General features: G+C 43.4%; 2 long non-coding RNA genes across 2 annotated transcripts in view; both read right to left on the bottom strand.

Moving 5' to 3' along the window:
- LOC138749616 (uncharacterized) overlaps positions 1 to 18421 on the bottom strand; it is a 50399-nt gene extending 31978 nt beyond the window's left edge. The window contains exons 1-3 of the long non-coding RNA XR_011348774.1: positions 18344 to 18421; positions 17576 to 17734; positions 17155 to 17457 (exon numbers count right to left, since the gene is read on the bottom strand). This is a non-coding gene — a long non-coding RNA (uncharacterized lncRNA). The remainder of the gene's footprint in view (positions 1 to 17154; positions 17458 to 17575; positions 17735 to 18343) is intronic.
- Positions 18422 to 19549: 1128 nt separating this feature from the next.
- LOC138749274 (uncharacterized) overlaps positions 19550 to 23079 on the bottom strand; it is a 110662-nt gene continuing 107132 nt past the window's right edge. Inside the window, exon 3 of the long non-coding RNA XR_011348531.1 lies at positions 19550 to 19679. This is a non-coding gene — a long non-coding RNA (uncharacterized lncRNA). The remainder of the gene's footprint in view (positions 19680 to 23079) is intronic.

Genomic DNA, 23079 nt, shown 5'->3' with positions numbered 1-23079 from the left:
CTGGGAACGCAGTTTCTGCAGCTGACCTGATCTCAGGGGAAGTCCGTGGAATGGATGCTTCTTAACCACATGTATTCATATGATTCAAAGAGAACTGGAATGTTTTAGAGAAATATTTCTTTGCTTCGCCCTGAGCTATTTGCTGCTTTAGATGGGAGGGTCTTGTGATTTCCTTGTTGCTGCTTGAATCTTTGTTGGTCAAATTAGTGAAACTGGATATCAATCACTCTTAATTACCAAATATGCCGGTGTAAAGGATGACTCAAGTATAGATCAATCCCAAATTTTCTACCTGGAAGGTAGGTTTTGAGTTAATAGCCTTTGTAATAGGACGACCCAAGTCTGGCACTTACCCCTGACTAGTGCCACAATATTTTAATACCAAATTACCATGTAAAGGTTTTCATTTTATTAACATTTTTTTTAAATAAACCATCATCGGCTTCTGTAACAGGCAGTTTAAAGCTGCTTCATAGGTGAAGGCAGTCGGACGAGGCAAATGGACACATGCAGGTTTTCCCCACTGAACGGGCAATGCCCCACAATGTGCGCACATTCTTTTTGTTGTTGCTACTTGCATGGAGGTGAGTTGGGTTGTCAGTGCGAGGAAGGAGCGGTGAGGGTCTGACCAAGACACTTGCATGGAGCTGAGTCGGCCTAGGGCCTGACACTAGAGTCAGAGCCGGAGGGATAGGATATGGAGGGGATGGGGAAAGATGACAGTGGTGTTGAGACTTCAATGCCAAGGTTTGAAATTTAGACCTGGTGTATAAGATGACCCGATTTTGAAGCAACATTTTAAGTTTTGTGTTGTACTATACACTGGCATATATGGTAGGTCAATGGGATAATTGATTAAACCAGGTCGAATAAACGTTTGAGCGAATCACAGTGTTTGGTCTCTCCAGCTCAACAAATGGGAGATTGTTTTGTCCAGTACATCTGCTCTCTCCGCTGCAATAGCAAGGACCTCCCAGTGACCGATCACTTCAACTCCACATCCCATTTCCACATTGACATGTCTGTCCATGTACTGGCAAGATGAGGTCACTCGTAAATTGGAGGAACAATGTTTTGGCATCCTCCAAAGAGACGGCATCAATATCGACCTGCATTTTCTGTAAAACCCTTCATTCCTGTCTCCCTTCCTCCAGTGTCCCATCCCCTTTCCTTTCTTTCTGAGTGCTCCACCCTCCTCACTCACCCCTCAGCTCCCCCCTCCACCTATCACCTGCAATGTGATGTGATCCACATGGGGTGAGCTGACGTGGTTTGAAGAAACCAGTGACAGTGCTGTGGGATGCAATGAAACGTAACTGAGGATCAAAGTTCAGGTGAATGGGGTGGAGCCATGAATCGAATTCCAAAGGGAGGGTTAAGTACTGCCTTCATTTGGATAGGCTTCAGGACCATGAAGGCATGGTTCTTCACCAGGACAGTGCCCAAGGTGGAGGGGTTGAGTCACAAGGAAAGGTTTGATAGGCTGGAGCTTTATTCCTGACATTGTAGAAGGCGGCGTGGTGATGACAGAGCAGTAGTTTTCAAACTTTTTTCTTCCCACTTTAAGTATTCCCTATGCCATCGGTGCTCTGTGATTAGTAAGGGATTGCTTAAGGTGGTTGAGAATCACTGCTCTAGACCCAATTGTCATTGAAATAATTGCTTAAAACATTCACTGATACAGTTTAAAGTTGTTCATAGAGCTCATATGATAAGAAATATGTGACTGATCCTACTGAAGAACTTTACAAACAAAGAATTGAACTGCAGATGGAATATAATTTGTTACTTACATTTTCGATTGAAAACCAGTTAATTAGATCTAAATCTGATTTTTAAGTGTCACTCTCTTAACAACTGATAGTTCACCATCTTGGGTGTTGGAGGGCTGTACTATTTCTCTGTTCTAGTCATTCAGGGGTTCTGATTTAATTCCATGAAACCTTTCAAAGATCAGTCAAATGTAAAAGAGTTCAATGATACAGACCTACATCTGTAAGTTGAACAGTCAGATTCATTAAGAAAGCATTAAAACAATAGTTCTGGGACCACAAGGATAACTGGGTCACTAAGTTATTAGAGGATAGAAATATTAAAGAGGGTCAGAATATCTTGAATGTATGAGGGAAAAATGATGGGGAAAATGTACCATAAACCCCACTGATTTCTCTGCAGGTTGTCACTGATCTGGAAGAGTTTCAGAGAATGATGGGTCTCTAATCTTCCCAGCGTCTGTGCCGAGCTTGCTGGGGGAAATTCTAATTGTGTATTCCGCTTTGACAGCCAGCCTAGTGATCCTAAATAGAGATTTGTCACACTTCATTCAGGTCTGTCTCAGGGAGGCAAGCTGCCGATGATCTCTCAGAGTCGCAGGAGGTCAAGTTCCAATCAATGCGTAAAGTGAAAAAGCCATCAGTAATTCAGTGAAGAAGAGAGGAATTTAAAGGCATAGGGGGTGATTGCAGAGGTCAGGCATGCATGAATATAAAAGAGATCGATATCTAGACAGCTATCAGTCCGATTATATAATGGTGCTGTGTGCACTGTTGCAAAAGCAATGATACAGCTCAGTGAGACGCAAGATTTAAGACCAATTTTATACAATTTAACTGCTCAGAGTAGTCTGAAAGATGTATCATATAATGAAAAGTTTACAGAATCAGTGAGTTGTTCAACATGGAAGGAGACCATTTGGCCCAATGAGTCAATTCTGGCTCTATGGAGATATAGCCCATCTGGTCCCACTGCCCAGCCTCTCCCCACAGCCCTGCAATCTCTTTCCTTTTAGATGCGTACCCAGCTCCCACATGAACACTCCCTCCACGCCACCAGACAGAACATTCCATACCCCAACTGCCTCCTGGAAGCAACTCGTGCTCATGCCATTTCGACTGGTTTGGGAATTTGAGTGGCCAGGAACACAAAAAAGGCCGCAGAAGGTAACAAGCATAGCCAGGTCAATCAAGGGCTCCAACCTCCCATCCGTTGCAGACGTGTGTGTGAGGCGGTGCCTCAAGAAGGCAGTCAATGTCATAAAGGACCCCCTTGCCCTGATCACAACTTCTCTCATGGATACCTTTGGGCAGACGGTACAGAAACCTGAAGACCAGGCCCTCCAAGTTCAAGAGCAGTTTCAACAGATATCACGCTCTTGAACTTCCCTTTGAAACACTGATCAGGGACTGTTCTGCCACCAGAGGCGGAGTCTGCACTATTGTAACACCACTTTTTCTTGCACTATTAAGGAAACTAAATATTTATGAGCTTTCTGTCTCTTATGCTTTATTATATTTTTCAATTTAATTTAATGTTCTGGAAATTGCAGTTCAGAATGAGAAAGGTGGGCTAATACTGATGACAAGAGATAAATTCGAGGTAATTGTATTTTCCTTATTTCATTGCAAGAAAACACCACACAGCTACAGACACAGGTAGACCACAATTTGTCAGAGTTTTATGGGCTCATCGCTGAGGGGAACATACCTAAGAAGGAAATGCAAGGATGAACATTGTGATTCCAAATGCCCTGCACCTGGGCAGCTTATGGATAAATCTGTTCCAGAGGAAAGTTTGCAGACACTGATTGTAGTTCCATACACAAAAATGCTGGAGAAACTCAGCAGCTCACGCAGCATCGACAGGAAGTAAAGTGTTACCAACTCTTTGGGCCTGAGCCCTTCGTCAAGGTGTGAGAATAAAGCAGGCAAGCAGCTGAATAGAAAAGTAGGGGGAAGAGAGGAGAGGAGGGAGGAAGGGGCAGGGGGAGGAGGACAGGCCAACAGGTTAGAGGTGGATATGGGTGAGAGTGTTAGAGAGAAAAAGCTGAGGTGATGGGGGTAGCTCTGATTGGAGAGGTAAAGGGATGGGGAACAGGAGGAAAGGAAACTGTAGCCCCTTTCACACTGCCAACCCTCCTAGGAAGTGGAAAAACCTACCAGGCCTTTCCCATTGCTCCATGATTTACCTGATTAATTGGCAACCCAGCATTTTAAGTGGGAGGAGGGTCCTGCCTCCAGCGGTAACAATGCAAGAGCAGGTTGTGCTTCCACACCGCCAGAAGGTGATTAACGAGTCAACTCGGCCGGGCTCTGACACTTGCCCCCACCAAGTGTCAGAGCCAAGTTGAATTTAACTCGCCCTGCCAGGTTGGGACATTTCACACCGCAGGATTACTAGGAATAGACCCACTAAATGAGCCGGTTAACCCACACGGAATTGGGAGTGTGAAAGGGATAAGGAAAGAGAGAGATTCGGGGGAGAGGTGTAACAGAAACCGGAACAGTCAATGTTAATTCTGCCTGGTTAGAAGGTGCCCAGACAGAATATTACGTGTTGTTCCTTAATTTGTGGGTGGCCTCGCTTTGGCAGTGCATGAGGCCATGGACAGATGTCGGTGTACTAATAAAATGGGAGGCTTATTGCAGCTGTATATTGCATAATGAGTTGGCCTCTATGTTTGTTCATTGAAATGTAATCTGTAGATAAAGAAATATGCCAATTAAAAATTGACGGTGGTTAGCACAACGCTTTTATAATGCCAGCGATCGAGACTGGGGTTCAAATCCCACGTAAGGAGTTTGTACATTCTCCCTGTGTCTGTGCAGGTTTCCTCCAGGGGCTCCAGTTTCCTCCCACCATTTGAAACATTCTTGGGGTTGTAGGCAATTGGGTGTAAATGGGCGTCACGGATTCGTGGGCCGATATGGCCTGTAACCAGGCTGTATGTCTAAATTTTTAAAAATTTTAAAACATGGGTAGTTTGGTGAAGCCCAACCCATGAGATAATGTTCGCAATGATTGACATGTGAAAGGCATGGACTCCAGAATTGTTTAACCTGAAGGAATCTTAAACTGATCAGAAGTAGATTTAGATTTCAAATTTATTGACAGAGTACCAACATGATCACATACAACTCTGAGATTCTTTTTCCTGTGGATGAGGCAGAATTACCATTAATTGGTAGTACAAAAATAAACTTCAAAATGTACACATGTAAACAAATAAAGCAATGTAAACTGACAATGAATGTAAACAAACTGTGCAACACAAAGAGAATTTTAAAAAATCAATAAAGTGCACAAGAGTCCCTGATTGAGTTTGCTGTGGAGGAGTCTGATGGTGGAGGGGGAGCAGGTGTTCCTGAACCTGGTGGTGCGAGTCTTGTGGCACCTAGACCTCTTTCCTGATGGCAGCAGCGAGAACAGAGCGTGTGCTGGGTGGTGTAGATCCTTGATGATTGCTGCTGCAGGTAAAAAAGGAGTCTGTAGATCTTGGATTGAGTGCAGTGAAACGTGCTAGAGAAACTCAGCAGGACACGCAGCATCTACATCAGGGGTGGCCAAACTGTAGTTCGCGATTCACATGTGGCTCGCAGAAATACATTGGGTAAGACAAGGATCATACGAGTCGGTGTTCACAAAGGTAGTTTTAGTGGGTGCGGCTTTCGATCATGTGATTGTGGCCTGTGTGGCTCTGTTAAGGGCAGTAAAATTAATGGAGTGTTAATGTAAACCCACCCTCCAGAGCTCACAATGCCCCGACCGCAGATCCTCACCTAGGCCCCAGCCACCCGACCATCCGAGCTCCTGATGCCCCGGCCGCAACCTTCCTCCACCCCCCCATCCAAGCACCCAATGGCCTGGCCGCCCATCCATCTGAGTTCCCAATGTCTTGGCCACCCTCACATTGTACTCTGTAATGAAGTTCATGAAGTCAAAGCAATCCTTACAAATCGACACCTGACAAGAGTTAATTCTTGATAATGTATCAGCCAGATTTTCAACTCACAGCCAAGATGGAGACTCAGTCAAGATTTTGAAAATATTTTGTACTTTGTGGCTATCGAAAAATAATACAAATTAGCAGTATAAAATCTACATACATGAATAAATATTATTACACACACATTTCTTAGTATTTATATAAAAAATGTGCACGTAAGAGTAAAAATATACATGTAATATTTTTTCATGTCTTGCAGCTCTCAAACATCTGAAGTTTATTGTATGTGGCTCTTACGTTAAGCAAGTTTGGCCACGCCTGATCTATGGGAAGTAAAAGACTGTCAACATCTCGGGCCTGGGTTCTTCTTCAGGAGTGAAGTTTTGAGCACTTCAACTGATCAGAGTTGGAGCTGTTGAAGGAACCACATCAAGGCGGACTGCGAATTCAGGTCCTGAGCAAGGGGCAGCCTCGAGAGGTCAAAGATCTATCACTATCACTGAATGCTTCGTGGTTTTTTTTTCTTTTTTGACAACAAAAGGCTTTAATCGTCTTTGACTTCAGTCAGCTTTCAGAGAGCCACGGGCAACATTACAACAAAGCGCAGAAAGAGACAGGTAGAGCGATGAGTCGTGTTTGCGTTCCCCCACTGCCCCCGAGCTACAGATGTGACGGTACAGGGAGTTGCTGTCAGAGCAACCACAGAACACAGAAAGTAAACCTTCTAATGCCCATTGAAAATCCTGGAGTTGAAAGGTAAAGACTGTACAGAGGGAGAAATCTTTTCTCTGATGCAGACAAACCACACTGCTGAACTTCAAGCATTGTTCTCTACAACTGAATCCCATGTGGAAATCTGTATTCTTGTCACATCACTCTCTTGAAAGCACTGGGACTGCTGGCAAGTGCTGACCTTTGCCTTCCAAAGCAAGCTGATGTACAAGTATGATTGCCACTGATGTAGCTCCGCTTCTAGCCAAGAGGCTTTTGTACCATTTCAAAACAGTAATTTCTGTGAAATTGCTGTTTGGAAATGCCCTTATCATCATAATTGACGGTGAAAGAGTTCTCAGCTCATCACCTTCATTGCACTTTTGTAAACCCACAGGATGCAGCTCCCTGCTGAAAGAAAGAACTGGCATTTTGATAGCACCTTTGATGAGCTCCAGATGTGTCCAAATGCTGCACAAAATGATGCTCTGAAGTGGCTGGCAATTTACACACAGCAAGATCCCACAAATAAGACAAACACACCTAGTCAGCCAGTGTACTTGCTGTAAACATGCCAAAATGCTGGAGGAACTCAGCTGGTCTATAGGAGACAAAGGTTTATTGTTGACGTTTCAGGCCTGAGCCCATCTTCAAGGAAAAATCAGTAAAAGGCAGGAGCAGGATGTATCAGAAAGTCTCAGAATTCAAACAATGGGGGAGGAATCCAGACCAACAAAAGGTGTTAATTGGATATGATAAGGAACTAGGTAGAATTGGATATGATAAGGGACCTAGGTGGAATGAGGGATGATGAGTAATTGGAGTGGAAAGTTTCTGGAGCTGTTCAAGGGTCAGCAGATTCTGTGACCAATCTGAGCCAGAAGGTCACTTCCCTCCCTCATCCAGGATCATAGGAGCTGGTGAGGTCCACTCTGCCTTTTAATCCTGCTTCAAAATGACTGATCTAGATCTCAACACCATTTAACTCCTTTAGCTCCAGGACCTCTCAAGTGGGATGGACAAGGGAGAGGCTGTGGATGTTGTGTATTTGGATTTTCAAAAGGCCTTCAATAAGGTGCCGCATAAGAGACTGCTTAATAAGATGAGAATCCATGGAATTACAGGAAAGATATTAGACTGAGTAGAGCTTTGGCTGATAGGCAGAAAGCAAAGGGTGGGAAAAAAGGGATCCTGTTCTGGTTAGTTGCCAGTTACTGGTGGTGCTCCACAGGGGTCGATGTTGGGGCCGCTTCTTTTTACAATGTATAATGATAATTTAGATTATGGATTGAATGGTTTTGTGGTGAAGTTTGCAGATGACACCAAGATGGGTGGTGGGGTAGGAAGTGTTGAAGAAATTAAAAGGTTGAAGAGAGACTTGAACAGCTTAGAAGAGTAGACAAAGAAATGGCAGATGAGAAATTTACATTTTGGAAGAGGGAATAAACAGGCAGATTATTATTTGGATGGGGAGAAAATTCAAAATGTGTTAGTGCCTCGGGACTTGTGGGTCCTCTTGCAGGATAACCTAAAGATTAACCACCAAGTTGGATCGGCATTCACTTTAAGACCAATAGTGTGTAAGAGTAAAGAGGTGTTGATGAGGCTCTATGGGGCACTGGTGAGTCCTCACTTGGAGTATGTGTGAAGTTTTGGCCCCTTATCTTACTGAGCGATGAAAATTCGGGGCAATGCGAGGTAACAGCTCGAATTTTTCCTCAGTAGAAACACATTGGGTAGTGGCCGATGCGCGGTGATGCGAGGTGCTCCGTCGTCCACCTTTTGAGGTGGTCGATGCGCGGTGATGCGAGGGATGATTTTTCAGTAAAAACACAGCAAGTAACAAATTCACGGTGTACCGGAAGTCTCGATTTTTCGCCCGCGCTTTTCAATTGATCATCGCATGCACGCACCGGCACAGCGCATTATCTTATTACGTATATATACTGCACAAGCTACCTACTAGCTAGCTATACTGCGTTCATATCGCCTCCGCTGTCCCTTTGTGTATCGTTAAATTGGAGTAATTTCCCTGGAGAAATATCAAGCTTGTCTGTCATTATAATAACTTTTTCGTTTCTTTGTTGCAATATGTCGGACAGTATCAACTGGACATTTGATCTTCAGCGATTCTTGATCACAAAATGGCAGGAAATGATGGTGAAGGGCATTTTGGATGGGAAAACAAAACGACCTGATATGTGACCTTAAAATACACTACTTCCTGGTCACCTCGCATCTCCCCACATCACCGCGTATTTATCGCTCAGTAGAAACAGTTCGGGTAGTCGTAAAATACGAGGTGATGTGGGGGACAAAAATTTGCAGTGATGCGGGGTGATACGAGGTGTCCCAGTAGAAACACGCACATTGAAGGGATGTAATGATGTTGGAGAGAGTATAGAGAAGATTTACTAGGATGATTCCTGGAATGAAAGGGCTAACATATGAGGAACATTTATCAGCTCTTGGACTGTATTCATTGGAGTCTAGAAGAATAAGAGGGGATCTCATAGAAACATTTTGAATGCTGAAAGGATTGGACAGAGTAGATGTGAATAAGATCTTTCCCTTGGTGAGTCCAGTACAAGAGGGCACAGTCTTAGAATTAGAAGGTACTCATTTAAATCAGAGATGAGGAGGAATTTCTTTAGTCATGGATTTGTGGAATTCGTTGCTACATGCAGCTATGGTGGCCTGATCATTGGGGGAGTTTCAGGAGTCAGGGTAACAAGGGATATGGGGGAAAGGCTGGAAATTGGAACTAGATGTGAGAACAGTTTAGCTCAGGGTGGATTTGTGGAGAAGACTCGATGGGCTGAATGGCCTACTTCTGTTCCTTTATCTTGTGATCTTAAAGTCCAACAACCTGAGTTTTGAAACCTTCAACCTTAACAACCCTTTTGGGTGAAAGAATTTCATATTTTCAATATCCTTGAATGAAGATAAATCCCTCGCATAACTATTCACTGTTATCCAAATATTTCTTATTGTTACTGTTAGACAAGACACTGGGATGAATTCTTTCATTCTGATTTCATATTATTGTCTGCTGATCAGTGTCATCTCCCAGCTACCATTTAATTATCTGGGAAATAATCTTTTCTAGTGAAAGCAAACGCTTCTAAAATGAAGTATTCATATCCACACAGAGCTGTCAATGCCCTCAACAAATCTGGCACTAAAAATTCGTGCCAACTAATACTAGCCTTTATAAAATCTGACAGAGTTGTTCTGGATGAATAAACCTGTATTTTTTTTCCCCCATCATTGCTTAATTCACCAATTGGCTGCAGCCTGCTATGAATTCACCTGACAACTCTCGATGTATTTATAAAACATATTTATGGCTGCCAGGAAGCCCATTGCAGCTGTCTTTAAGGTATGACCTGCCAATGGCACCTATATCATCTCAAATCATTTTACATTTTGTGTTATTGCAAGAAATCTAGGAGATTACAGTTCATATGAGTTGAAGGTCTGAGTTCTGTTCCTTAAATCCTTGGCATCCTCGTTGGAAGACCACAGTCAGTGCGGATTGGTAATGTCTTCTCACTGTCAAACAACACGGTCACACCTCAAGGATGCAAACTTAGCCCTCAGCTCTGCTCGCTCTACACTCATGACCATGTGGTTAGGCACAATTCAAATGCCATCTACAAATATGCCGATGATTTGTCATCAGTAGGAGCATAGATAGAAATGAGGAAGCATACAGGAGGGAGACATCAGCTGGTTGAATGGTGTCACAACAACAAACTTACAATCAATGTTAGCAAAACCAAGGTGCTAATTGTGGACTTCAGGAGGGGGGGGAACCTGGAGAACACAAACCAGTCCTCATCGAGGGATCAGCAGTGGAGAGGGTCGAGAACTTCACATTTCTGTGTGTCAACAACTCTAAAGATCTGCCCTGGGGCTTCCATGTTGATGCAATCATGAAGAAGGCTGGCCAGCAGCTACACTTCAAGGTGATTTGGTATGCCATCAAAGACTTGAAAATTTCTACAGGCGTACCATGGAGAGCATTCCAATTGATTTCATCACTGTCTGGTGTGGAGGTGCACAGGAGAGGAAAAGGCTACTAAGAGTTGTAAACTCGGCCAGCACCATCATGGGCAACAGTCTTCCCTCCATTAAGGACCGCTGCAAGAGGTGGTGTCTCAAGAGAGCAGCATCTATCACCCAGGCCATGCCATCTTCATGTGGCTACTATCAGGAAGGAGGTACAGGGGTGAAGTTGAACACCGAATGATACAAAAACAGCTTTGCCAATTCAGATTTCTGAAGGTCACTACCTTACTTCTTTCCCCTCTTCTTTTCCACTAATTTATTTATTTTTTAAATAGTGTATTTACGTAAATGCAATTTTTGCCCTCATAATGCTGCATCAAAACAACATGTTCATGACAATAAGCCTGACTCTGATTTCCTTCAAGATTCTACATTTAGTCATTTAATATCCTAACATGTCTCAGAAGCAACAGAGAGGCAATTGTTTGATTATCTCTTCTTAGCTGCTACACAAATGGAAGGGGCTGCCTCAGCCACAGCACCTGCTCTGTGACATCAGGCAATGAGTCTTCCTGCATAGCTCCTGGTCAGATTTTATCCCACCACTGTCCAGCTGCAGAACATTAATCACAAGCAGTGAAATGAAAAGCTAATGACTTCCCAAGGAGTTGACGATCATATCCCAGAGTTCTAGAAAGGAGATTTTAGAGGTAGTGAACACTCTTCCAGAGTTCTATAATTCTGGAATGAATGGTTCCTGTGGATTGGAGGTTAGCAAACGCGACTACATTATTTAAGGAGGGGAGAGAAAGAAAACGGAGAGAAAATCTGACGTCAGCCATCCGGAAAATGCTCCAATCTTTAACAAATTATGCAATAAACACAACCACAAAAATGAGTCCGTCCTCACCAAAAAACTGTCTGCATGACTGAAACATCAATTTACTTTTCTTGTTGTATTAATTGCAACTGTGAATATTTATTTCTCTGTCCTTTGATATTTATCATCCCTTTTTCTGCCTTGTTTTTGGGGTATAATACATTTTTACTACTGAAGTTGGTGTATCTTAAGTAACTGGCTGCAGCAAGTAAGAATTTCGGTGCATCTGTATATTAAGACCATAAGACATAGGACAGAAATAGGCTATTCATCCCATCAAGTCTCCCCTGCCATTCAATCATAAGCTAATCCATTTTCCTACTCAGCCCCACTCCCCATAACTTTGATTCTCTATCTATCCATCTCTGCCTTAAATACACCCAATGACCTGGCCTCCACAACTGCTTGTGGCAACAAATTCCACAATTTACCACCCTCTAGCTGAAGAAATTCCTCTGCATCTCTATTCTAAGAAAACGCCCTTCAAATCTGAAGTTGTGCCCTCTTGTTCTAGACTCTCCCACCATGGGGAAACAACCTTTCTACATCCACTCTGCCCATGCCTTTCAACGTTCAAAATGTTTCAATGAGATTCTTTCTCATTCTCCTTAATTCCAATGAATACAGGTGAGCTGTCAAACGCCCCTCATACGACAACCCTTTCATTCCTGGAATCATCCCAGCGAATCTCCTACGAACCCTCTCCAATGTCAATGTTCCCAGTCTGAAGATGAGGTGCTCCTCCTCAAGCTTGTGCTGTGCCTTTCACTTCCCATGGATGCTGCACGACCAGCTGAGTTTCTCCAGCATGTTCGTGTACTGCACTAGATGCCAGCAGTTGCAGACTTTCTTGTACTATGACTTGTGTACTGCAGGGTGGGGCAGAGAGAGGGATAGTGAATATTTGAATTTCAAATTTTAAAAATGGGTTTAAAATTATGGATGGCAGCCAATTAAAACCCAATACAAGATGTTTGGAGATTTGCTTGCAGATTTTCTGGAGATGTTTCTCTAAGTAATGAAGATTCTGCCATTTTATTGTCATGTACAAAGCATAGATGCACCATCATTCTTATATGCTAGAGTCACCCAGGTATGTAAGATACACCACCTACAATGGTAAAAATGAAAATGACCACAAGAAGAATGGTCACCAATCTGGTTAAATTACCACCTAATGCCAAAACAGAAAAAGATTTAATAAATGAAAAAGGAGGAATAGATAAATAATCACCATTGCTGTTAGTGCAAGAAAATAAAGTGACGTTTCACTTGTGCAGACAGATCTTTTGGTGGTTACGTAGTAGCTTAGGGTTAGGGTATTACAGAGAGGTACAGGATAACTATTGGATTAAAAACTCAACTTGAACCTGGGAGGTGATGGTCTCAGGCTTCTGTACCATCTGTCTGAAGGTAGCAGTGAGAAACTCTTCTTGAACCTGGGAGGTGATGGTCTCAGGCTTCTGTACCATCTGTCTGAAGGTAGCAGTGAGAAACTCTTCTTGAACCTGGGAGGTGCTGGTCTCAGGCTTCTGTACCATCTGTCTGAAGGTAGCAGTGAGAAACTCTTCTTGAACCTGGGAGGTGCTGGTCTCAGGCTTCTGTACCATCTGTCTGAAGATAGCAGTGAAAAACTCTTCTTGAACCTGGGAGGTGCTGGTCTCAGGCTTCTGTACCATCTGTCTGAAGGTAGCAGTGAGAAACTCTTCTTGAACCTGGGAGGTGCTGGTCTCAGGCTTCTGTACCATCTGTCTGAAGGTAGCAGTGAAAAATTCTTCTTGAACCTGGGAGGTGCTGGTCTCAGGCTTCTGTACCATCTGTCTGGAGGTAGCAGTGAGAAACTCTTCTTGAACCTGGGAGGTGCTGGTCTCATTATTTTTACATCTTTATATGTAGTTTGTCATCATTTTTCGTTCTTGTTACATTTCTTCATCTCTCTTTCTATCCTGCAGGTGTTCTGCAAATTCTTGTGCTTTCTCCAGATCCGAGAACAGTCTGTTTTGCTGCCCCGGGATAACTATTTTAAGCACTGCTGGATATCTTAACATAAATTTATAGCCTTTCTTCCATAGGATCGATTTTGCTGCATTAAACTCCTTCCTCTTCTTTAGGAGCTCAAAACTTATGTCTGGGTAGAAAAATTTTTTTTAACCTTTGTATTCCAGTGGTTGTTTGTCTTCTCTCATTTTATTCATTGCCTTCTCCAATATATTTTCTCTTGTCGTATATCTCAGGAATTTTACTAAAATGGATCTTGGTTTTTGTTGTGACTGTGGTTTCGGGGCTAATGTTCTGTGCACCCTTTCTATTTCCATTCCTTCCTGTATTTCTGGCATTCCCAGGACTTTTGGGATCCATTCTTTTATAAATTCTTTCATATCTTTGCCTTCTTCATCTTCCTTAAGGCCCACTATCTTTATATTGTTTCGCCTACTATAGTTTTCCATTATATCCATCTTCTGAGCTAACAACTCCTGTGTTTCTTGAACTTTTTTGTCACTTTCTTCCAATTTTCTTTTTAAGTCATTCACTTCCATTTCTACCGCCATTACGCGTTCTTCCACATTTTCAAATCTTTTCCCTACATCTGTTATGACCAGCTCACTTTTTCTTCTGTACTTTTCATTTTTCTTTTCATTTCACTAAATTCTAGTGTCAGCCATTCTTTTAATGCTTTCATTTGTTCTTGAAAAAATTTTGTATCTATGAACTGTCCATTCATTTTACCTCCTATTCCTCTATACAGAGCTTGGTGTTCTTCTTCTTCTGTGTCTGCTCTTGGGTTTGTGTCTCTATTTCTCTTCCTTGTATCTGTGAATCTTCTGACTTTCTTGTTGAACTGCTTGTCTCAGTTTGTTGGGTATTTTTTTTCCAAGGTGTCTTGATGTTGGTCCTCTTCTTCTGGGCTGGTTATCTGTTGTGTCTCTAGTTTCCTTTTTTCTTTCTCACCCCTCCCGTTCCCATTGCTTTCTTTATCTTCCAGCTGGGAGCCCTGCTGTCGGGCCTCTCTCAGCTGTTCGTGCTGTGGAGTGAAACTCCACAGCAGGTCCCCCCTCCCGTCGGTGTTGTCCTTGTCGTGCGCATGCGCAGTTGCACAACCGTTTGGCTCCTTGAGCCATTTTTGCAGTCCTGCGGTTAGACCCCTGTGGGGTCGCCACTAACCTCGGGGAGTGGGCTCCTCTTTCCACGGTGGGTCCTTGCTTTTTCGTGCAGGTAAGGCCTTCGCCTTTCTCTTCCGGTGTCTTTCTTTCTTCTTTTCTTCCCATTGTTTTTGGCTTTTCTTTCTTAAGTGCCATTTTCTCCACACTTTTATTCGTTGTGATTTGTGTGTCTGGGGCTTTGCTTTTTCTTCATTTTTTTCCTTCTTTTCTGGAGAGGGCTGGTATTCTCCTACCGGCCACTACGCCATCAAGTGACTCATGTCGCTGCCTTCTTGAGGTAGCTCCTCATAGATATCTTTACATGGCTGTATGACTGTTGTCGATAACCTGTTAATCTGCTTGCAGAAGAACATTTCTCACTGTGCTCAGTGCAATATGACAAATAATATTATTTATTATGGAGATCTTATTGAGCTCTCAAACTACGGGAGGCAAGGATGATTTCCAATGGTCTCCAATACTGGATGTGTCTCTAGTCGATTCACTGCTAGCATTGATCAATATCTCCAAAGTTGTATCCTTTGACAAACAACATACTAGATGGCAGGGCAAGATGGATGTGAGTCTTTCTTCATGGCAAAGTTCCAAAATTACTGTATGCTTTAACCCATCTCTAGGAAAATCAGGTGCTCCTATGCAAGGTAAACAAGGAAGTCTGCAAATGCTGGGATCTTATGCATCCCAAAGAAGGAGGACATCTGGAATGCCCTGGAGTGGAAGAGCTCACCCTGAGAGCAGATGCAGTGGAGATGGAGAAATTAAGAGATAGGAACAGAATTCTTACAGGAGACAGGGTGGAAATGCCCATACATTAGTTATGATTCCCACACTCCAACCAGTCCTTGTGACCTATTGGAGTTTGATTGCCAATTCACAGACAATTAGTAGAGGATTTTGAGCAGATGGAGCAAATTAAGAATTAGGTTGTGACTAGCCAAGCTTGCTTAATGAGCCAACAGAGAAAATCTATTTTTATCTCATCAATCTGGGCGAGAATTGGCCCAAGGTCCCAGTGTTATTAAGGAAACATAAAGGATGATGAGGAAGGTTGAGAGGGAGCATAAACGTCAATAGGAATTGAAAGAGCTTTTGCAAATGAACAAGGACAGCAAGATGTGGCGTTGGCCCAGACCAGACAAGAGAAAAGTGGAGGAACAGAACGAATTACAGTAAAAGTCCAAAAATCTGGATGCCAGAAATCCGGACCACCCGAGAATCCAGACTTCTCAGAAACTCTCACCTCAAATCCAGGCCATCTGAGAATACGGACATCTAAAACTCTCAGCTTTTGCATGTATGCATGTATTGTGAACATCGCATAAGTGCCACAGCTCTACTGCCCAATAATCGAGACCAACCCAATCCCGAGCAGTCCGGATTTTAGGACTTTTACTGTACATGCTAATGGCTTTGCCTCTTTCCATCAATGAGTATTGTTAAAATGAAGGAAGCCTAGCAACCATTTTGTGCATCACAACCACCCACAGACTTAAATGTGATTATAAGATTACCTGTTTATTCGTAATACTGAGGAATATGTATTGGCCTGAACATTTCCCCTGTGGGATCTTTTCATGTCTGTCTTAGGGAATGGATGGTTCTTGTATTCACAGTACTTTAGAAATCCAAGTACTTTCTCTCCACCCAGAGCTTTGTGCTCAACAGGAGTGAAGTGAACGTTGGGTTACAAGAGACAGTGACAGGTGTAGGCGATGTTGATGGGGGGGGGGGGGGGGGTGCGGTCTTTACATGACAGTGTGAGCCACGCTCACATTTCCCTGCTGTTTCTTGCGGGCTTGGGCAGAGAAGTTGTGATGCATCCAGTCAGGAAACTTGCAGCGATGTTCCTGTAAATGTTGGTAAGGGACCTCAGGGACTTGCTGAGTTTCCCGAAGCTTCTGAGGAGATGTTCTCCTTGAGTAAGGAGTCTAGAACCAAGAGTCTAAGGCTCAAAATAGGAGCCTTTAATATAAATGAGGGGAAGTCCTCCACTCAAAAGGTGGTGAATTTCTGGAATTCCCTATCGTGAGGGGGGGGTGGGTAGGGTGAGGAGGGGAAGTGTTTGTGGAGACGGTCATTGATTACATTCAAATCAGAAGTGGAGAGGGTTATCGAGGCTATGATGTTTGAGGTTGGTCACCACGTTGAAGGTCAAAAGGCTGAATGACCTAACTCTTCCTATTTCTTGTGTTTTTTTATGAAGAGTGAATCATTGTCAATTTATTCTGGAAACTGGGTTCATTTAAAATGTGGATGAAATTGAAATTATGATAGCAACTTTGAATAAAAGTGGGGCAATTTCTCAAAATAAAAGTGGGTGTAGGATAGTTATATGCAAATTAGGTGAATGAATGTGAATATCAATGGCCTCAGCTTTCTAAGGGGAGAGATAAGAGCATGAGAAATAGGAGCAGGAGTCGGCCATCCAGCCCGTCGAGCCTGCTCCGCCATTCATTGTGAACATGGCTGATCTGATTATAGACTCATCCCCACCCACCTGCCTTAACCCTGAATTCACCTGTAAAAATCCATCCTTTATATAGATTCTCTCTCCACCTACACATTTGCTGTTCCTCTTGTTCCAGCTCTGTGTTCGATCAAGGTTCTTAATCTTCACCTCTACTCAATGCCCCGCGCAATGAAGGCAAGTGTGCCATACACCTTACCTGCCAGTGTGGCCAACCCATCGCTGGTTTCCAGGGACTGAGAGATGGGCAATATCAGCGAGAGTGGGCCGAATGGTTTCCTCTATTCTGTGATTACGGTCCAAGGGAGCTCATTTGCTGCAAAGTGTTTGGAGACATCGTGGAGTCATGAGAGCACATCTATCTTTCATCCTATAAATCTGTGACCACTTAGCTTTCAAACGTATCTTCAGACCAGAAGTCATGAGCTCACCAGAGTCGGAAAAAGGACAATAAAACGCACCTCCTCAGACAACAGTCCATCACCAAGTGTCTCAGTCGGGGCTGCGGAAAGATAGATGATTTTCAATAAATAGTTAAATGAAGTAACTGAGCCCTAAGCACAGCAGTGAGGCAAAGCTAGCGAAGCCATTTAATGCCAGACCCTGGGGTCTCGTCTTACCTATTACACATTGAGTTATGTATTCATGATTGCAATATCACTGTTCATTTCAGTTCCTGGCTCCATTTTTTTTTTCAGGATAATTATTCTTCAAAGACAGGAAATATGATGATTCCAGTCCAATTCACAACTCAAGGCCCCAGGCAAAAAATTAAATGCCTAAATTGAAAAAGCAGTTTTCCATTATAGTGGAATGAAGGACAGAACAAATCTATTTCTCATTGCTTGACCTCAGTGATACATCTCAGCAGATAGATATGCACGCATGAAACACATTCTTAACGCAAGTAATAAGGATTCTTCTTTTTGAAAAACAAGTAATAATTTTAAAGCAAGATTTTGGGGCCGTTGACATGCGAGTTCCTCTGAGTATCCTGGATCTTGATTATAACACGTACCCAGGAGTAATATTCTCTAACCCCAGGGTCCAAACGAAACCAGACCAAGAAAATGAGATGGGTCTCATTCATCAGATTGTTATTAAAGATCCTAAGTGATAATGTTCAAGGCTATTTCAATCTAGGTGCAGTGCAGACACAGGTCCCTAATCAAATTGGCTTTCAAACCAAATTAATTTTGCAATCTTGCTTAAAAATTCCGCAAGGCTACAAGACAAGAGGGACTTTAAGTCTCTTGCTATTTGAAAGCAAGATGAGAAATTCATTTTTACGTCACTGCTCACAGACCCTCTCTGCGGATTTTCTTGTTTAAGACCCTTTCGAGACACAGTTCATGTATTCCTCCAACGTAAGATCTAGATCGACCCACCTGGGCAATGCAGGTTCCTGCAAACACCAACGATGTTAAAAATGCTGGAGATGGTCAGTAGGGTCAAACAGCAGCTGTAGAGAGAGGAACAGGGTTAAAGGCCCAGCTATTCCTTTACCCAGAATGGTTGGCTGCTGCATCTCCTTTACCCCACACCTGTACCTGCCTGGGCTGGGTGTACAGAGCCAATCTCACTGGCTATGAGCCATGGTCACTCCAAACCAGGCCCAACCATGACAACCCAAACCAGGTGAAACCATGGCCAATCCAAATCAGGCCCAACCATGCTCAATCCTGACCAGTCCCAACTAAAGTCAATCAAAACCAAGCAAAACAAGGCCCAATTACAACAACCCAAATCAGCCCAACCACGACAACCCAAACTAGGTCCAATCACAGTCAACTTTTGTGTTTCACCCAATCACACCCAGTCCAAACCAGGCCTAACCACAGCCAATCACAGTTAGCTTAGCAATTAGCATATGCTGTTAGAGCCCCAGCAACCAGGGTTTGAATCTGGTACTGTCTGTAACGAGTTTGTACATTCTCCCCATGGATGTGGGGGTTTCCTCTGGGTGCTCTGGTTTTCTCCAACCCTTCAAAAATGTACCGGGTGGGAGGGGGGGCTTGTAGGTTAATTGGGTAACACAGGCTTGTGGGATGTAAATCTAAATTTAAAAAAATAAATTAAAACCAGGTGAAACCACAGCCAATCCAAACCAAGTCCAACCAAATGAAAACCAGGCTCAAATACTGCCAAGCTGATCTGTCACAACCATCAGACCAGACTTACCCACAATCCAGACTTAAGGTGACCTCTATTAGTCAAGATGACCCAATTATAGCCAACCCAAACCCACCCTGAGGCTTTGACATTTTCCCTGCCTGTTTCAAACCAACCTCACGTCAGGCCCATTTGGGTGGGGTAGCCGTTCTCAGTGAGCAGGCAATCAGCACAAGGCATCAGAGTCTGGGGTAGAGGCTGCTCAGACAGAGTGAGGTGCAGTGTGTCAAGGGTGTCAAGGATCCGAAGGGCAGAATGTGGTGGAGGTGAAGTGAGAGTCAAGAGAGGCTGCACAGGAGACAGAGAATGGGACACGTTCCGCCTCCAATTGCCGCAGGATATTGCAGAACCTGAAGCTTACCTTATCATTCGGGATTAAATGATATGGAAAAAGCTGTCCAGTTGTGCCCACATTAATCTGAATGGAAAACAGCAGGTACAAAAGAAATAAAAGCAGGAAAATGCTCCTCCAATTTGTGATCTAATTTTGTAGCACAGCAGTGTTGCATTAATAGTGTGATGGCTTTATTTCGATATCTCATCAAGGTATTCCTGTGGGAAATATAAAAAAAAGCAATGTCTGGCTTTCTTATTTTCTGCCGAGGAAGTTGAGCTTGGATCTAATCTGCTAAACTCAAAAAGTATCAAAGAAAAACCTATTTGAAACACTTCAGCAACTTCTGGCCCTTGTGATTGCACAGCCTGATGCTCACTCGTCGCTTGGAAGCAAGTTGTTTGTGGGGAGCAGGACAGAGACAGATACATCCACCACCAGAATTGGGCCTAAAGATGTGATTCCAGTCATCAACCGAGTACTTGTGTGAAATGCTAAAAAGATGTATCCATCTCTGAAGGGTAAGAGGGTCCTTGTGATGCAATTGGAAAGGCTTTGATCTGAGCGCTGACATCACTAGGAGGGCACGGGGAGTCCGGAGTGCAGTGAGTGACACCATCAGAGGGGGTGACAACAAAATGACTGTCTCTAAAATTTTTGTGCAGTGTTTCAGCAGAAATTTATTAATTTTTTTATAAAAGTATCCCTGTAGTTAGAGATAACAACAAAAACATTTTTTTCGTAAGCCCAGCTTACATGTATCAATATACCTACAAAGCTAAAACTCTCTGGTAATTTACTTTTGGCATTCTCCAGTCAATGGCAGCCATGGAGCAGAGAACTGTGGACACTCGATATTCAAATTCTGACCACCCGAGAATCCAGACTTCTCGACGACTCTTGGCGCGCGCAATTTGTGCGTGCATGCATTGCATGCGTGCACTACATAAGCCCCACAGATGTACTGCTCGAGAATCTGGAAAATCCAAAAATTCAGACTGACCCAATGCAGTCCAGATCTTAGGACTTTTACTGCAGCAACAAAGGTTTGGAAATAATGCCCACCTCCCATAGAAAAATAAAAAGTAATCACATGATCTTCATCCAAGAGCAAAAAAATTCAAAGATTTTCATATACTGTATTAAGAATCCAGAATATTATTGCTGTAATGTAGCCTGCCCATTGGATATGGTTACTAGATATTAAATTAAACAGAAAGATCGATCTTACAAAATGTGTGTATCCTAATCAACAAGGGAGAAATTGATGACACGTTACCCAAGTTACCTGGGCACAGGAAGAATTTTAAAATGAATTGACCACAGCTATGGACCAGACTAGATCCCTGCTTTTCTGTATTTATTTCTTTTCTCATATAAAGACACAATTTAAAATCATAAAGTGGTTTTTTTTTCAGTGCAGGTAATTTTTGGCATTTAGGCAGTACTTCTTGAGATCTGGGAAAGCCTGTGATCTCTAACTGTGAGCAGTCAGTCTTTCAAAGGGCAATATTTACCCTACTGATGTGCTTTCCTTTTCAAATTATGAGCTGTTTGAAGAATAGTTGTGTGGCAGTGGAAATGGTTAATGATCAGTAAAGGCTCAGTGATGGCAGCTTCACCTCTGGCCCAAGACCTTGGGTTTAACTTCAATTCCAGAGACATGAACACCAAATCCAGTCCAATGTTCCAGTCGCACTGACCAAATGTTGCATTCCCCAGTGTGTTTGCCTGGAAACCCAGCCCTGATAACGAACAGCGCAGACTGGGATATCACTTCGCTGAGCACCTTCGCTCTGCCCGCATCAATGACAGGGATCTCCCAATGGCCAACTATTTCAATTCTGCGTCCAACTCCCATGCCGACACGTGTCCATGGCCACACGCACGGCCAAACCAAGGCCACCCGTAAATTGGAGGAGCAACACCTATTCTGTCTGGGCACCCTCCGAACAGATGGCATTAACATTGACCTCCCTGGTTTCTGCTCAACCACTCCCCATTCTCCATCTCTTCCCCTTCTTTCCTCCAGCTCTCTAACCCCTTCCCTCTCAATTGACAGAGCCATTCCCCTTCCCCCTGTTTGCTGGCGTGCCCTCCCTCCCTTATCCACCTATTACCTTCTGCCTGTGGGACTGTCCTCCTCCCCTTGCCCTCCCCACCCCCCATCATTTAATTTGGGCACCTGTCCACACTTTGTTCATCCCTTGATGAAGGGCTCAAGCCTGAAACGTTGGTTATGTATCTTCATCTTTGTTATATAAAGTGCACTGTTTGACCTGCTGAGTTTCTCCAGCATCCAGCATTTCAATCACTATGTCTGCAGATTTTTGTGTTTTACCCCTGATTCCCAATATTGAGTAGAGTAATGTAAACTCTGTACTCTAATCAGAAAGTGCCAGCCCATTCTGCCTCTCCTTTTAATTCAAGCCCTCCGTCCTGGCAACATGCTCATGAAACTTTTCCATACAATCATATAACAGTTTACAGCGCGGAAACAGGCCATATCGGCCCTTCGAGTCCATGCCAGTTCACTTGAACAACTCCACTAGTTCTCCCCTTCCACTCTCCGCCCATAACCCTCAAACCCCCTCATATCCATGTGCCCTTTCCTTAATGACATCCTTCCTAGAACTGGGAAACCAAATACTCCAAATTTGGTCACACCAATGACTTGTTCAATCATTACATAGCATCCCAACTCCTGCAAAACAAGAAAGTCTGTGAAAGTGCTGGAGAAGTGTTGATTATATATTATTACCTCCCATGGACCTGCAAAGAGCATTATTGTGCATTTATCCCAATTCCTGTGCTCTGTGCCCTTAACGATGAAGGAAAGCATGACAAATGCTTTTTTTTGTCTACCTGTGTCACCACTTTCCTGTATTCCCAAGTCTCGTTGTTGTTGAATGTTCATCAGAGCCCAACCTTTCACCGTGCAAGTCCTGCCCTGGTTTAACTTCCCAAAAAAGCAACACATTGCATTTTTAAGTTAAATCTCACCTGCCCATTCCTTGAGCCTCTTTCCCAGATCCTGTTGTGATTTCCTTCACATGTATTTTGGTATCAACAACAAACTTTCTAACCGTACTGACTACATTCTCATCCAAACCGTTCATATAAATGGCAAAAACATGTGGATCCAGCACTGATCCCTGCAGGACACCACTAAGCACAGCCCCTCCGATCTGAGTAACAGCCATTTTGACTCTCACCATCAAGCTAATTCTCTATCCAATTGGTTAGCTCATCCTGGACCCCATGGGGTCTGACCTTCCACACTAGACTGCTCAGCAAGATCTTGTCAAAGGGTTTGTTAATGTCAATGGAAACAAAGTTCATTGCCCATCAATTCTCTTTGTCTCCTCTTTTAAAAACCCAAACTTGTGAGAAGTATGTACATCCCATGGACCGAGCCATGCTGATGGCCCTGAACATTCCTTATCTTTCTAAATGGAAGTGGCCCCTGGTCGGCCCTTTACAGGAGTACAAAGTCTATGCATATATGTGCACTTGTTGCATGCATAATGATCTAGAGCAGGGAATGCTGTCCAGAAGGAGTATTCAAGACTCAGCCCTGGTGACTATTCTTGAAGATGTGGGCCATTAAGGCTGTGC

This window comes from Narcine bancroftii, chromosome 14, assembly GCF_036971445.1.
Source record: "Narcine bancroftii isolate sNarBan1 chromosome 14, sNarBan1.hap1, whole genome shotgun sequence".
NCBI lineage: Eukaryota > Metazoa > Chordata > Chondrichthyes > Torpediniformes > Narcinidae > Narcine > Narcine bancroftii.
Note: the sequence above shows the minus strand (reverse complement) of the source record. Positions and strands in the feature narration are given on the sequence as shown.